Consider the following 17664-nt stretch of genomic DNA (forward strand, 5'->3'; position numbering starts at 1 on the left):
CAGCAGACACTCTGAGCACAGGCAGGTCAGCATTTAATAGTCCCGTCCAGAGCCCACGGTACCTGAGAGCCACCGTGCCCTGAAGCAAGATGACAGCCTGACCCCTTGCAGCAAGCCCCACTGTTCTATTTTGGAGCCATAGAGTTTAGAATTCTCAACGTATCACCCCTCTACACTCTATCTTATTATTCCTACTTTTGTTACATGTGTATATGTGCTCATCTCTTTCCTTTCACCATAAACATCTTTTAGAAATTCCTATTTTCTTCATTTGGAAAATATGATGCAGACAAGTAGGAAACAATTTAAACACTACAGAAAGATACACAGGAAAAAGTAAACTTCACACTGACCCCTGTCCCCCAAGCCCCCAGTTCCTTCCACAGAGGTAATTACTGTTTCCAATATTTTGAATATTCTTTCAGAGACGTTTTAGTCTTATAGAAGCATGTGTCTGTGTCCTTCCTTCATTTCCTTGCTTCCCAAATGTTAGCAGACTCTTTGCACCTTGGTTTTCTAGTTGAACATATCTCAGAGGCTGTTCTATATTAGAACATATAGGTCGCTCTGATCTTTTTTTTCTTTGAAAGGGCGAACAAGACTTTTTTTAAACTTTTTATTTTATATTAGAGTATAGTTGATTGACAATGTGTTGGTTTCAGGTATACAGCAAAGTGATTCAGTTATACATATACATGTATCTATTCTTTTTCAAATTCTTTTCCCATTTAGGTTGTTACAGAATGTTGAGCAGAGTTCCCTGTGCTACACAGTAGGTCCTTGTTGGTTATTCATTTTAAATACAGCAGTGTGTGCATGTTGATCCCAAACTCCCTGACTATCCCTCCCCCCCACCCTTCCCCCCTGGTAACCATAAGTTCATTCTCTAAGTCTGTGAGTCTGTTTCTGTTTTGTAAATAGGTTTATTTGTGTCATTTTTTGGATTCCGCATATAAGTGATATCACACAATATTTCTCTTTCTCTGTCTGACTTACTTCACTCAGTATGACAGTTTCTAAGTCCATCCATGTTGCTGCAAATGGCGTTATTGCATTCTTTTTAATGGCTGAGTAATATTCTTGTATATATGTACCACATCTTCTTTATCCATTCTTCTGACACTGGACATTTAGGTTGCTTCCACGTCTTGGCTATTGTAAACAGTGCTGCAATGAACATTGGGGTATATGTATCTTTTTTTTTTTACTGTGACTATTCCATCCTGTTTATGATTTAATTAGCCCCCTATAGGGATTGCAAATTTCATAAGGGCAGAAATCAGATCTTATTTATCCTTTGTTTCCTATTCTCCAACCTAAGGCAGTGCTTTGCACAAAGGGATAAGCCAGAATTAACATAAACCACAAACACATCCATTCATGAAAATTGGGGAAACAGCTCTTATTTATTCCTAGTTCTGAGTTCTGACACCTGATGCTTTGCCGTACTTAAAATGGGCTAGTTCTCATTCAGCTTCCCTATCAGCCACACCACCATCCAACATGTACTAAGCTCTGCCATGTATCAGGCAGTTAGAAGATCTATGGATGCAAGAAATGTCCCTGCCCTCTAGGAAATTATAATCTGACTGGGGAGAAAAGAAAGGAATATATATATATATTTACACATATTTTTGGGGGTGGATGGGGCAAAAGTGAAATAACAAAGTAATCAAAAAAGAATGGGTAAATTTAAAAAATGGTCTTAGGACAACTGGCTCTCCTCCTGCAAGGAAACAAAATTAAATGCCTACCTCAGACCATGCACACATACACAAAAATTCCAAGGACATAAATGTTAAACAAAAGTATAAAGGTATTAAAAGAAATATAGGAAATAAAAAATCAGAGAAAGTTTCACTAAGCAAGACATAAAAGCCAGAAATCATAAACGAAAAGATTGATACATTTGACTTCATAAAAATACAAAACTTCTTATAATCAAAGACACAAAGATTGCATTAAAAGATGGGCAATGGGAGAAGCTTCAAGATGGCGGAAGATTAAGACGCGGAGATCACCTTTCTCCCCACAAATACATCAGAAATACATCTACATGTGGAACAACTCCTATAGAACACCTACTGAACGCTGGCAGAAGACCTCAGACCTCCCAAAAGGAGGTGTGTCAATAAAAGATCCCCCCTCCAGTGTTCATTGCAGCACTGTTTACAATAGCCAGGTCATGGAAGCAACCCAAATGTCCACTGACAGATGAATGGATAAAGATGTGGTACATATGTACAATGGAATATTACTCAGCTATAAAAAGGAATGAAATTGGGTCATTTGTAGAGATATGGATGGATCTAGAGTCTGTCATACAAAGTGAAGCAAGTCAGAAAGGGAAAAATAAATATCGTATATTAACACATGTATGTGGAATCTAGAAAAATAGTACAGACGAACCTATTTCCGGGGCAGGAATAGGGATGCAGATGTAGAGAACGGAAGTGTGGACACGGGGGAAAGGGGATGGTGGGATGAATTGGGAGATTAGATTTGACATAAATACACTACCATGTGTAAAACAGATAGCTAGTGGGAACCTGCTGTATAGCACAGGGAGCTCAGCTTGGTGCTCTGTGATGACCTAGATGGGCAGGATGGGAGGGAGTTCCAAGAGGGAGGGGATATATGTATACATACAGCTGATTCACTTCCTTGTACAGCAGAAACTAATACAACATTGTAAAGCAGCTATACTCCAATAAAAAATAGTTTTGTCCAAAAAAAAAAAAAAAAAAGATGGGCAATGAAGTTTGGGAAGATGAAAAAATTTGGAGATGGACAGTGCAAGGTTACACAAGTGTTAATGTACTTAAAGCCACTGAACTGTACATTTAAAAATGGTTTAAATGGTAAATTTTATGTTACATATATTTTACCACAATAAAAAAAAAGACATGCAATAAATGAGGAGAAAATATTTGCTATGTAAGTAACTAAGGATGAAGGTCTCTAATAAAATTTGTAAAACTAAACATACTTTTAGGAATGAACTGAGGAGGAATTTCTATGAATCAGAAAGAAAGTGACAAAAAGTTCAACCGCATGTGATTAAAGGCTGGGATCCTGCCAATATATGTGGTTGTGATAAGAAAGATTTACCAAGCAGAAGTATACTTTTGTTAACATCTTTCTCCATGATCACAAGTTCTAAATTAGCTACAGCCAAAGTAATAGTTTTATGTTTAAGTTAAAATTCTATCTACAGATTTGATTTATCAATGAGATATTTTGGCAGTATTTTCTTTTTCATTATTAAAAATTCACCTGTATCATTATCATGAAAAAAAAAGTTCAACTGCAAAATGAATAAAGGATATGAACAAGTATTTCATAGAAGAAATAAAAATGAACAATAAAGTTTTGAAAAGTTCAATCTTCCTAGTAATTGCACAAAACGAACTAAAACAATGAGATACTACCCCTCAGATTAATAAAAGTTAAAGAAAAAAAAAGATTGGAAAGGGTGTAAGGAAATGGGCACTTTTATGTGTTGGAAATATAAATTGGTGCAGCCTTTTAGGGAAAGCAATTTCACCATATCTTTCAAAAATTTAATTGTACAATTCTAGGACAGAGCAATTCATTCCTCTTCCAGGAATTTTCCCAGAAACAGTCATGTTCACAAAAACACATGTTCAGTACAGCACCCTGTATAACAGCCCAAATTGGAAACTACCCACAAACTACCTAAACTGAAAACTATTCCTTACACAGAGCAATGGCTAAGTAAATTTTACAAGTATATGATGATATACTAGGCATGAATTAAAAGAATGAATTAGGATTATATGTACAGACCTGGAATGATGCCCATTATATCTTGATAAGTAAAAAGAAAGGAAGCTATAATATGTAGTATAACCCCTGACTGAATATATATACAATATATATATTATACATATATAATATATATACTATATATATATTATATATATATTATATATATATAGTATATATATTATATATATATATATATATTAGAGTCCAGTCAGAGATGGAAACCACATCTGTAATTTAATTTGAAAGGGAAAATTTAATTGGAAGAATGATTAACCAGTTAAGGAAGGTTAACTGCTCAAGGTAAAATATCTCCAGAGCTGAGGGCGAGTACCCAAGGAAGGAAGAAATTTGGAAGACTTCTCCCCAAGACCCCAAGGTTGGGAATCAGAACTGGTAAAAGAAGGGACTTCCCTGGCAGTCCAGTGGTTAAGACTCCATGCTTCCACTGTAGGGGGCATGGGTTTGATCCCTGGTGGGGGGACAAAGATCCTGCAAGCTGAGGGGCAAAAAAAAAAAAAAAGAACTGGTTGAAGATGTGGCTGAGCCCACAGACGATAGAGAAGTTCCCGAGGGGGATGACGGGCCAGAGCTCGTCTGCAGTCGGCAAGTGGGGCTGGTGAGCGGGGCGCTGCCCACTGGGACCTGATACAGTTCTCAGCAGCGGGCCCCATGAGGAGCAGCCCTTACCAGGAAGAGAAACCTCTCCCTCCGCTCTCGCTCACCCTGGTCCTCCAGTGCCCTCTGCCTACAAAGCCTAAGAGTGTGCCAGCTGGCAAAAGAGATATTTTACACGGTGTAGCTACAGTGTCACCACGCCAGACTAAGAAGAGTAGATTTGAGCTGAGAGGCGATACATTGATTGACTCTGGCATGGTATACTGACCCTGATTCTGTAAACGAAATGGTATATATGGCATATATAACGGTATAGCATCTATGGTATGTGCATAGATGCTATAATAATGTTTGTTCACACTTATTATGTGTTTACTCAGCATGCCAGGAACTGTTCTAAATATTTTGCAAGTATTTGATTTTCATAATCACCCTCAAATGCAGGAGTTGTTAATATCTCTACTCTATGAATGAGGAAACTGAAGCACCGAGCTGTTAAATAATTTGCCCAAGGTCACACAGCTAGCAAGTAGCAGAGAAAGAGTCATGATGGCTTTACAAACATAGAAAAGAGACTGAAAGAATCAAGATGTTAACAGTGGTGACCTCTCAAGGTGGCATCGAAGAGGCCATAGGAGAGGTTTTCACTTTTTTTTTTGGCCACGTGCATGGCTTGTGGGATCTCAATTCCCCCACCAGGGATTGAACCCGGCCCCTGCAGTGAAAGCACGGTGTCCTAACCACTGGACCGCCAGGGAATTCCTGGTTTTCACGTTTTTATCGGTGCTTTAAGTAAATAAATAAGTACAGTGATAAACTACTGCTTTTTATTTTGTTTTTGTATCTGTGGGAGGGCTTTTTCTGGGGGGGGGGATGTTGTATTTTTCAAAGGAGTAACTTTGAAAGTAAAGTTGATAAAATCAATTATCAAGTAAATAATTGATAAATGACAACTCTCGGGGCCAGGCAGTAAGAAACAAGTAAACCAGCAGAACTGCAGGCAGCGTGGGAGGGAGGGGGTGGCAGTGACCCGAGCGAAGGATGGGGAGAGGTTGAGTCACCGTGAGCGCTGGTTTCTGGTTCCCATTGTGTCTGGTGTGATCTGTGACTGGTTATCCGTGCTGAGCTTCCTGCCTGCCCTCCCGACCCCAAGAGCTTCAGAGCGTAGGTGACTGTGGCTGCCTGAGGGAATTAGCATTTATGGAGCTCTTGTAAGAGAACATCCGTAAGCACGACTCCCCAGGGCAACCTTATCAGGTAGTCATTTTTTATCTCTATTTCCCACGTGAAAAGACCAAGACTCAGGGGAGCAAAGGAAGGTGTCCAGATCCTCGGCGACAGGCAGAGCTGAAGGCAGCTCTGCCTGATTCCAGAGTCCAAGCTCACCCAGCTGCTTTCTATATGCATAGTAAAAGACTAGGCTTCTTTCCCCAACTGCCTGCTTCTGGAAGGCTGACCCTGGTGGCTGACATAGCAACTTTAGATCCTTCCCCAGAGACTGAGGGTTGCAGATCAAGTTGTCAGTAGAGGAAGAGCCAGGCCGGAGGTGCTGACATTGGCTTTCAATGCACCATCCCCCCTCCTTCCTTCTAGGAGCAGCCCCTGGGCATGCCCATTATATCTTGATAAGTCCATGTTCAGGCTGTGTGGGGTTGGGCCTGGGCAGAATGCGCGCAGCTGGCCACTTGAACTTTGGGAGCGTTGACATGAGCCTGGAATTTCCAGAGGAAACTGTGGGGGATGAGAAATGGGGGATGAGAAGTGGTGGACGCCGCTGCTGTGCTCAGTCCAGACATGGAGGCACTGACTAGAGTCGGTGCCGACTGGAATCCACCCACCCACTAGTAACTAGAGTGGTTATTAGTCCACTCTAGTTACCAGCCTGCTGTGTATGCATGGTGGAGGGTGGCGTTTAGCCAAGTTCTTGTAGGAACAGGTCCCCTGCAGCGTGGGACCCAACAACAGAAGAGGGACCACCAATGATACTGGGTGGTGCATAGTCATTATGCGTTAAACACCAGTGGATGGCACAGTGAAAAGTTATCCTCTTTATAACTCTCTTACATCATCAGGAAAAAAATCCACTGTCACAGCCAATATATCTATTATGTCTCAAAATATGCTCCTTTCCCTTTTTGACCAAGGAGAGAGTAGGCAATAGTATCTAGCTAGAGCTTAGTAAACAGTGTTACATTTTCATTTTATTTATTTTTACAGCTCATTTTCTGTAGCAAATGTAATGTTTTTCCATTTATGGTAGTGACGTAAAATTTCTTTCTTTTTTTTTTTTTTTTAGATTTATTTATTTAGGCCACGCCACTTGGCATGCGGGATCTTACTTCCCTGACCAGGGATCGAACCCGTGCCCCCTGCATTGGGAGTGTGGAGTCTCAACCACTGGACTGCCAGGGAAGTCCCCCAATTTCCTTTTTTAATAACATTTATTTGTCAATTTTTATTTAAGTAAAGAAAGGGAACCAGTTAAAAATTAGATAAATAAAAGAACGAGTAAATGAGGAATATGAAAAAAATTGTTGAAGTCATTCAGGAATGACTGAAGTGGGCAACTTGGTGCCTGCCATTCCTGATGAAGCCAGGCTGCTCTGAGAGGAAGCACCTAAATGGCCCAGCTGATGATTCAGCTGTGGAAGCCCAGAATCTTTAGGGGAAAGTTCTGGAATGAGCCTTGGTTAGAGATCAGTGATTTTAGGCTAATATCAAGGAGTTCTTATTTTATATTTTTTGGCCGCACTGCACAGCACGTGGGAATCTTAGTTCACCCTACCAAGGGTCAAACCCATGCCCTCTGCAGTGGAAGCACGGAGTCTTAACCACTGGGCTGCCAGGGAAGTCCCAAGGAGTTCTTTTGTATCTGAGTCTCACTGCACATGTTCTTTTTCAGTCTGGGAGGCTGTGAAGTGTGGGAACAGAACAGGCTGCCAACAACTGACAGGAAGTCTGGCTGATCTAGTTGAGTGCAAAGAAGTGGCTGGTAGCCAAGGAGGCATTTGTTTACCAGTGGGAGATCCCAAAGTCCCCACTTTGCTGGTTCTTTTCCCCATGGTACCACCTGAGACATCTAAAGCTGTTTCTTCTGGTATAATTCTACATTTACATCTAGCATGCTTATACTTCCATCTCTTAATTAATCAACTTTGTCACATAGGTCAAGATCATTGTGTTATTTGAAACTCCTATAGCTCTACTTCTTTTCCTCTCTGTCTTGTCAGTTACTGGGAGAGGTGCATAGGTCAAGATCATCGTGTTATTTGAATCTCCTATAGCTCTACTGCTTTTCCTCTCTGTCTTGTCAGTAACTGAGAGAGGTGCATAAATATCACATACTATGACTGTGGATTGTCTACTTCTCATTTTAGTTCTGATCACTTTTGCTTTGTGTCTACTTGTTTGATGTTAGTATAATACCATCGTGATATTTTCAGTGTTCAGTGTCTTTACACTTGAACTGTCTGTTGTAAGCAGTGTATTGTCAGTTTTGTTTTTTTGTTTGTCTGTTTGTTTTTGTTTTGTTTTGTTTTACAAAATCCAGTCCCATAAGTCTTTTCTTAAAATTAGAATTTTAGTCCATCTTTGTTTAATGTAATTATTTATATAATTATTTAAATAATGTATATAATTTTTATAATTTATATGTAGTTTTATAGTTTTACTTGTGTCTGATCCATAAACTTTTTTTGCTTATATCCATGTACAAGAGCTATAAGCGTAAAGCATTTATATGTAGCTTTATGTTTATATATACTTAAATAACATTATAATAAATGAAATAGAATTTGGAAAAAATACAGAAGCAATACAAAACAAACAAAGAAGAAGAATGGTGTGACATGATTTTTTCAATGAAAGAATAAATTGAGCTGAAAAAGTGTCAGTTATTTCTACCCTCCACTTAAATCTTCATAGTCTTTGACTCTCTTCATCAGATTCCTAACCATTTGGAGTCTTTTCAATGTGTCTCAGTTTCTTTTCTCCGGTAGGATCGTTTTCTCTATCTTTATGAAAACATCCAGCAAGGTCTAGGAGGAAAAACAGAAAATCAGGAGACCAGAAATGTCGTATTTTTTTTAATGAAAACTTTTAATTGAAATATTATACAAATACTGAGGAATGCACAAGAATTATAAATGTACAGCTTAGATCATTTTCGTTTTTAGACAGTTTTTTTTTTACTTCCTTTTTACTTTTCCAAACCAAGGGTTTCACTACTTTTTTTAAAAAGTAAGTTTCAGGCATACAGCGTTATAATTCGACAACTGTATACACTACAAAGTGACCACCACCACAAGTCTAGTTGCCATCCATCCCCCTATAGTTGACCCCTTTCATCTATTTCCCCCACCCCCTGACCCCCCTCCCTTCTGGTAACCACTAATCAGTTCACTGTATCTATGAGTTTGTTTTTGTTTCATTTTGTTTGTTTATTTGTTTTTGGTTTTTTGCTTGTTTTAGATTCCACCTATGAGTGAAATCACATGGTATTTGTCTTTCTCTGTATGACTTATTTCACTTAGCATAATACCTTCAAGGTCCATGCATTTTGTTGCAAAAGGCAGGATTTCATTTTTTTTATATGGCTGGGTAGTATTCCATTTTCTTTATTCATCCATTGATGATAGGTTGCTTCCATACCTTGGGTATTGTAAATAAAGCCACAATGAACATATGGGTGTATACATCTTTTTAAATTAGTGTTTTCTTGTTCTTTGGATAAATACCCAGAAGTGGATTAGCTGGGTCATATGGTAGTTCTATTCTTAACCTTTTGAGACATCTCCATACTCTTTTCCATAGTGGCTGCACCAAGCTACAGTCCCACCAATGGTGTACAAAGATTCCCTTTTCTCCACATCCTCTCCAACATTTGTTATTTCTTGTCTTTTTGATCAGAGGCATTCTGACAGTTGTGAAGAGCTATCTCATTGTGGTTTTGATTTGCATTTCTCTAATAATTAGTGATGTTGAACATCTTTTCTTGTGTCTGTTTGCCATCTGTATGTCTTCGGAAAAATGTCTATCTAGAGCCTCTGCCCATTCTTCAATAGGGTTGTTTTGCTGTTGTTGTTGAGTTGTATGAGTTCTTTATATAGTATTGATATTACCTCCTTATCAGACATAAGATTTGCAGATATCTTCTCCTATTCAGCAGGTTGCCTTTTCATTTTGATGATGGTTTCCTTTGCTGTGCAGAATTTTTATTTTGATTCTGGCCTTTTCTTTCTCTCTTCTCCTTCTGGGACCCATACAACATGAATGTTATTCTGCTTGATGTTGTTCCAACAGTCCTAAAAGGTTTTTTTTTTTTTTTTTGGCTGCGCTTTGTGGCTTGTGGGATCTCAGTTCCCCAACCAGGGATCAAGCCCGAGCCCTTGGCATTGAGGGCGCGGAGTCCTAACCACTGGACCGCCAGGGAATTTCCAAAGGTATCCTTACTTTATAAAATTCCTTTTTTGTTTTGCTGCTCTGAGTGAGTTCCATTGCTTTGTCTTCCAGCTCACTGATTCATTCTCCTACCTCACCCAGCCTGCTGTTGAACCCCTCTAGTGTATTTTCCAGTTCAGTTATAACTTCCATTTAGTACTTTCTTACACATCCTATCTCTTTGTTGAAGTTCTCACTGTGTTCATCCGTTATCCTCCCGAGTTCGGTGAACATTTGGATGGCAGGTGCATCACATGCCAGCCAGGTAGAAGTTAACCAGGAGGAGCCATCATGAACCAAGCCCCTGGGCGGTCCAAGTGGTCTTTATACCCGGACCCCCATTGGGCTGGTGGAGGTGATGGCTCCTTCAGCAAGATGCCTGGTAGGCAGAGGGGCAGTCTTGAGACATTTTCAAGGAGTTGTGAGAGCCCAGCTGGGCAAGGTTTGTCCATTCCAGTATGTCTCCTGCCTGCCCACTCCTGTATCTCTATTTTACTATGGATGATCTTGAGTCACTCCCACCCTGGAATCTGAGGCCTCTGCTCAGCCCCACAACATGACTGGGATTTCTGGTCTCAAGATTACTTCATGGCCATGGATCATACACTTAGTATCCACCAATGCCCAATAACAGGCCAACAGTTGTCCCTCAAAGGGTGTGTACATTCCAGCTGACTCCAGGAGCTTATGTGTCCAAAAGCCCAACAGGCACCTATGACCTGTGGCACTGTCCTTCTGCCATAGGCTCCAATTTACAAACAGGGAGATTGCTGAGACTTGTAACTCAAATGGCAGATGTGGTTCTGTGTGGCCCAGGGGAAGGACGGCCTGGGTGGGCCATTGGAGGGTTTCCAGGACATCCTGTTTGTCGGAAGTCTCACTCACACGTAGTGAGCTTTCTGTTAAACTGATAGGTGGGTGCTGTCAAGATCCCACAGGGGGAATGTGAGCGAGTGAGTAGCTGAATAGTCCCACCAGTCACTGGGCCTTCTTTCTATCTGTGGGGGGCAGAGGGGACCAAAAGCTTGGCAATTGTCTCCTCTGAAATGAGAAGCCACGCCCCTTCCCAGATTATGGTCAGGGATTTCAGTTAGGTATTAGGACTCTGTGATGTGTCTGTGTTCATAGCCTAGTTGTGTTGCTGCATGTGGGCCAACAGAGGGTCCAGTCCTTGCTGGGTTGTGCCCTGGTCTGAGCCCACCAGGAGGAGGCGTTAACAGCCTCCAGGAGCAGAGCTTTTCCACAGTAAGGATCCACCTGATGGCAGATAGCTCAGGAACTTAGGTTGCCTTGTGGAAGGATGTTAAAGGTATGTTGTAACCCATTCCACATAGAAGAAAACCGATCCTGATGATCGAGTGAGAAGGATGCTGAAAAAGGCATTTGCAATGTGAACTGTCACATATCAAGTTCCCTCAGCTTGGGCAATAGCATCTGTGATAGTCTCAGTGTCAGGTACCACCAGCACAAGGACAGCAGCACAGCGTTGAGCCCCCTGTAATCAATGGTAAGTTTCCAGGCACCCGAAGTTTTGTGCACAAGGCAGACAGGACTGCTGAATAGAGTCTCACACAGCACTTGGGCTTCCTTGGTCTCAGCAGCGAGGGCAGTTATTTCCTTTTCTTCCCTAGGCAGCTGATACTGTTTTGGGGGTACAATAGCACTAAGCACTTGTAGTCAGGCAGGTTCAAGGTCTTCCACGTGCCCCAGTAAGATGACCCTAACTGCAGCAGTTCCCATCAGAGGTAGAGGGTGAAGGTGATTGGGGGTCCACATAGACAAATCATCAATACCATGAGCACATTCAGTGGTGGGGGCCATAATAAGGGAGGTTTACAGGGACTTGAAGGGATCTATGCATAGTCAGGTTTGGGCAAAGGTCCTGGTAAGGGAGGTGGCCTCAGCCCCCAAACCAGAGCACATTGTCTGTTCGGTGCTCATCTTGGTGTCAGGGGTTGGAAGACCACAGTCACTGGTGCATCAATATCTAGAAAGGCCCAAGAAGTGCAATACTTCCCCCACCATTGAAATCTAACTTCAGCATCTGGCCTCTAGTCCCCACTGGGGACAGAGAGACCTCAGCCTAACCCCCAGTCCTGTTTACTTTTGAAAGCTGAGAGGTCTGGGTAAAAGTGTCTGGGGCTCTCTGATTTATCTCTAGTTCATCAGGAGGGGTGAAAAGAATAGCACCTGCATTAGCCAAAAATCAGTCACTGTGCAGACCCAGCGAGCCGCCGGTCAAACCCCCCATGGCCTGGTACCTGCATGAGTTCCTTGGTGGGGAGCCCATCAATTTCCTCTTCTGAGACCTACTCATTGAGTAACTGGACTCAGAGACCTCTTGGGGGAAGGCCCTTGTCCGATTGTCCAGGAGACCATTTTTGCCTCACACTGTCTGTTGATCTTTCTGTGATGCTCTTTGGTGGTAGCCACTTTTTTCTGTGCCTGGGGATTTGTTAGTTAAGAACTGGACCTCATGAGGAGCTTTACTTGCATTTAATAGCTAGCAGGAGAAGCATCAACAAACCTAGAATTCTGAGTCTGGTTAACAATCTCATCGTCAACTGTCCACAGTTCCTCAGTATAGACCCAAGGGACCACCAGGCTATCCTGCCACAGCTCTGGGTTTGGAGTGAAGCATGAGTCCCAGGCTGGTCCTGCTGACGCAGCAGCTGCCCCAAATGTTGAGTGGGGGATTCATCGCTGACACCTCCCTGTACTTGAATCAAGGGCTGTTCCCCCGCTAGCTTTCTGCTTGGCCACTCTCTTCCCAGTCCTGCTAGAGAGAGAGAGCAGGCTTTTCTTTTCTTGTTGTTTTCTTTTATTTTGTTCTTTTTAATCTTTGTTTTTTGGCAGCTCTAGTTGTAGACCTCTCTAGTTCTCAGTCTGGCATATATGAGAGATGAAAAGAAAGCCAAGGGGACAAAACAGGGTGTCTTTCCTCAAATCTTCAGATCCCTCCCCAGTCTGCTTCTTCTTGGCACCCCTGAGAGCCCTTGTGTGATTGTGGAATTATTTTCAGGGTATTTAGTTGTACTTAGAGGGGAGGAATGGTAAAAAGTGAATCTGTGACATTGTGTCTCAGGACTAAAAGTTCTCCCCTCATTTAAAAAATTTCATTTTTATTTTTTAATTTTTATTTTATATTGGAGTATAGTTGATTTACAATGTTGTGTTAGTTTCAAGTGTGCAGCAAAGTGATTTAGTTATACATGTACATGTATCTATTCTTTTTCAAATTCTTTTCCCATTTAGGTTGCTACAGAATATTGAGCAGAGTTCCCTGTGCTATACAGTAGGTCCTTGTTGGTTATCTGTTTTAAATATAGTAGTGTGTATATGTCAATCTTAAACTCCCGATTTATCTCTCCCCCCGACTTTTCCCTTTGGTAACCATGTTTGCTTTTTTAAAAATTTTTATAAATTTATTTATTTTATTTATTTATTTTTGGCTGAGTTGGGTTTTCATTGCTGCACATGGGCTTTCTCTAGTTGTGGCGAGTGTGGGCTACTCTTCTTCATTGTGGTACATGGGCTTCTCATTGTGGTGCCTTCTCTTGTTGAGGAGCACGGGCTCTAGGTGCATGGGTTTCAGTAGTTGTGGCTCGCAGGCTGTAGAGTGCAGGCTCAGTAGTTGTGGAGCACAGGCTTAGTTGCTCCGAGGCATGTGGGATCTTCCCAGACCAGGGCTTGAACCTGTGTCCCCTGCATTGGCAGGCGGATTCTTAACCACTGTGCCACCAGGGAAGCCCAACCATGTTTGTTTTCTAAGTCTGTGAGTCTGTTTCTGTTTTGTAAATAAGTTCATTTGTATCATTTTTTTTTAAGATTCCGCATATAAGCGATATCATATGATATTATTTGTCTTTCTCTCTCTGACTTACCTCAATTAGTATGATAATCTCCAGGTCCATCCATGTTGCTGCAAATGGCATTATTTCATTCTTTTAAATGGCTGAGTAATATTCCATTGAAAATATGTACCATATCTTCATTCATTCTTCTGTCAACAGACATTTAGGTTGCTTCCATGTCTTGGCTATTGTAAATAGTGCTGCAATGAACACTGGGGTGCATGTATCCTTTTGAACCATGTTTTTCTCCAGATATATGCCCAGGAGTGGGATTGCTGGATCATATGGTAGCTCTATTTTTAGTTTTTTAAGGAATCGCCATACTATTCTCCGTAGTGTCTGTACCAATTTACATTCCCACCAACAGTGTAGGAGGGTTCCTTTTTCTCCACACCCTCTTCAGCATTTATTGTTTGTAGATTTTTTGATGATGGTCATTCTGACTGGTGTGAGGTGGTACCTCGTTATAGTTTTGATTTGCATTTCTCTAATAATTAGTAATGTTGAGCATCTTTTCATGTGCCTATTGCTCATCACCCCCGTCATTTTAATATAAGAAAAAATTCAAACTGAATCACATCATGAGGGCTAGAACTTTTTCTGTTTCTTTCACTGCTTTATGCCAGAACAGTATCTGGCTCAAAATAGGGTCTCTCTCTCTCCCCCCGCCTCTGTGTGTGTGTGTGTATATAGACATATAAACATACATATAGGCATATATATATATATATATGCTCTCTCTCTATATATATTTAAATGAATGAATGTCTTAACTTACTAGAGTCCTAGAAGAAAAACAGTTGAGTCCCTGAATGAAAAAAAGGACATATTAAATGCACTCATTAAGTGTTTGAACTGAAAGTGTTCTTAGAGGTTATCTAGCCTAACTCCCTCCTTTTGGAATGTAGAAATTGGACTGAGACCTAAATTGACCAGCCCAGACTCCAGTTTGTGTACCTCACTTCCCTGGCATGTTCTCTCTCCTCTCCTCTGCATGACCGGTCATGAAGCCAAGACATGGAAGAGGGCGTGTCTCATTTCCTGCTCGCCTCCCCACCCTCTCACGCTCATTTGCTGTGTCTGTTCTGCCTGTGGAAATTCCAGCAGTTATGTTCACAGGAACACTAGCAATATGTTCTTCATTTTACTTTCATTATATTTTTGAGGCGTTTCTTGGCAAGAACACATCCCAGAAAGAAGCACCTGTATTGGCCTTCTGGTAAGATTTATCTGGCATTTTAGGAAGGAACGGATTTGTTTCTGGAGCGGTCTAGGCTGGTGGCCCCAGGGACACCCAGGTGATACTTTCTTTTAATTGAATATACATACATACATATATATGTGTATGTATTACAACTTTCTCCTGAAATCAACCAAGAGCCCATTTGGGGTTGGAGATCCTTTATCCTGACTCTGTCTTTCTCCTCAGCTCTGCTTTGCCCCAGGGGTTGCAGGATTTCTTATAATTCTCCTTGGCCCAACCAGTTAATGAATAACAGCCTCAATTTTTGAGTTCCAGACACCCTACTTCCTTAGTCATGGTGATTAATTCTCTCTTTTTCCACTGCTTAAATAATTAACAAGACAAAGAAAAATATCCAGAACAATATAATAGGAAATGTAGGGCAAGAAAATCATGGGGAAGTTGCCGAGTTGTATGAAGGTCCTGCGTAAGGGACTCTGGTGTGTAACCAGCTTGTCTGCTGAATGAATATCCAACCAGATCTGGTGGGGACGCGGCTGACAGAAGTGGCCCGTGACGGACGATCCCAAGTGGCAAAATCATCAGTTTAGGTTTTCTGCCTGAGTGTGTCTTTCAGTTAATACTCATTTCAAAACAAGATGCAAATTTTCCTTCAGAAAATCATTTGAAGGATTTCCATTTTGGAGGTGTTGGTCCACAGTATCGAAGGGGCTGGGACGCAGAGGAGGCACCATTATGATGTCTAGCGGTGGCCCTGTGTGCATCTGTTTATCATTCTAGTCATGCTGTTCTGCAATACCCCTTCTTACTAACCAGCACATCTTAGAGATTGCTCCGTATCATAACTTCTTCTCCTGCTCCCTGCTTGCCTTTTTACTCTCTTAATGGCATCCTCTTCTGAACAGAAACTCTTAATTCTGAAACAGTCCAGCTGACCCTTTTTTTCCCCTTATGGTTAGCACTTTTGGTGTCCTATTTAAGAGTCCATCATGAAGACATTCTCTTAGGGTTTGTTATAAAAGCATTGTTGCTTTGCTTTTCATATTTAGATTTATGATCCTCTAGATTTGAATTTTCTGTAGGTAGGAGATAAAGATTCATTTTTATATGGCTATCCAACTGATCTGTCATTATTTATATAAACACCATTCTTTCTTCACTTCATTGCAGTGGCATCTTTATCTATTAATCAGTGATCTTATATGAGTGAGACTTTTTTTAAAGTAATAGACTTTATTTTTTAGAATAGCTTTAGAAAAACTGGAAAAACTGAGCAGAAAGTACAGAGTTCCCATATGCCTCCCCACCATCCTTCCTCTCTCCACACCTTTTCCTCTATTATTACATTTTAAATTTTTGAATTTTATTTTATTTATTTTTTTATACAGCAGGTTCTTATTAGTTATCCATTTTATACATATTAGTGTATACATGTCAATCCCAATCTCCCAGTTCATCCCACCATCACCACCCTCCCCCACCACTTCCCCCCCTTGGTGTCCATACGTTTGTTCTCTACATCTGTGTCTCAATTTCTGCCCTGCAAACCGGTTCATCTGTACCATTTTTCTAGGTGCCATATATATGAGTTAAGATAGGATATTTGTTTTTCTCTTTCTGACTTACTTCACTCTGTATGACAGTCTCTAGATCCATCCACGTCTCTACAATTGACCCAATTTCGTTCCTTTTTATGGCTGAGTAATATTCCATTGTATATATGTACCACAACTTCTTTATCCATTCGTCTATCGATGGGAATTTATGTTGCTTCCATGTCCTGGCTATTGTAAATAGTGCTGCAATGAACATTGGGGTGCATGTGTCTTTTTGAATTATGGTTTTCTCTGGGTGTATGCCCAGTAGTCAGATTGCTGGATCATATGGTAATTCTATTTTTAGTTTTTTTAAGGAACCTCCATACTGTTCTCCATAGTGGCTGTATCAATTTACATTCCCACCAACAGTGCAAGAGGGTTCCCTTTTCTCCACACCCTCTCCAGCATTTGTTGTTTGTAGATTTTCTGATGATGCCCATTCTAACTAGTGTGAGGTGATACCTCATTGTAGTTTTGATTTGCATTTCTCTAATAATTAGTGATGTTGAGCAGCTTTTCAGGTGCTTCTTGGCCATCTGTATGTTTTCTCTGGAGAAATGTCTGTTTAGGTCTTCTGCCCATTTTTGGATTGGGTTTTTTTGTTTTTGTTTTTTAATATTGAGCTGCATGAGCTGTTTATATATTTTGGAGATTAATCCTTTGTCCATTGATTCGTTTGCAAATATTTTCTCCCATTCTGAGGGTTGTCTTTTCGTCTGGTTTGTGGTTTCCTTTGCTGTGCAAAAGCTTTTAAGTTTCATTAGGTCCCATTTGTTTATTTTTGGTTTTACTTCCATTACTCTAGGAGGTGGATCAAAAAAGATCTTGCTGTGATTTATGTCAGAGACTGTTCTTCCTATGCTTTCCTGTAAGAGTTTTATAGTGTCTGGTCTTACATTTAGGTCTCTAATCCATTTTGAGTTTATTTTTGTGTATGGTGTTAGGGAGTGTTCTAATTTCATTCTTTTACATGTAGCTGTCCAGTTTTCCCAGCACCACTTATTGAAGAGACTTTCTTTTCTCCTTTGTATATCCTTGCCTCCTTTGTTATAGATTAGTTGACCATAGGTGTGTGGGTTTATCTCTGGGCTTTCTATCCTGTTCCATTGATCTGTATTTCTGTTTTTGTGCCAGTACCATATTGTCTTGATTACTGTAGCTT

The 17664-nt window shown here is 40.8% G+C and overlaps 1 protein-coding gene across 1 annotated transcript in view; it reads left to right on the plus strand.

The window, feature by feature from the left end:
• Window positions 1-14837: 14837 nt before the first annotated feature.
• The window catches only part of CASP8 (caspase 8), a 50230-nt gene continuing 47403 nt past the window's right edge, over window positions 14838-17664 (plus strand). The window contains exon 1 of the mRNA XM_036857015.1: window positions 14838-14919. The gene's annotated coding sequence lies outside the window, so the exon portion shown is untranslated. The remainder of the gene's footprint in view (window positions 14920-17664) is intronic.

The sequence above is a fragment of the Balaenoptera musculus genome, chromosome 7 (assembly GCF_009873245.2).
Source record: "Balaenoptera musculus isolate JJ_BM4_2016_0621 chromosome 7, mBalMus1.pri.v3, whole genome shotgun sequence".
Classification (NCBI taxonomy): Eukaryota; Metazoa; Chordata; class Mammalia; order Artiodactyla; family Balaenopteridae; genus Balaenoptera; species Balaenoptera musculus.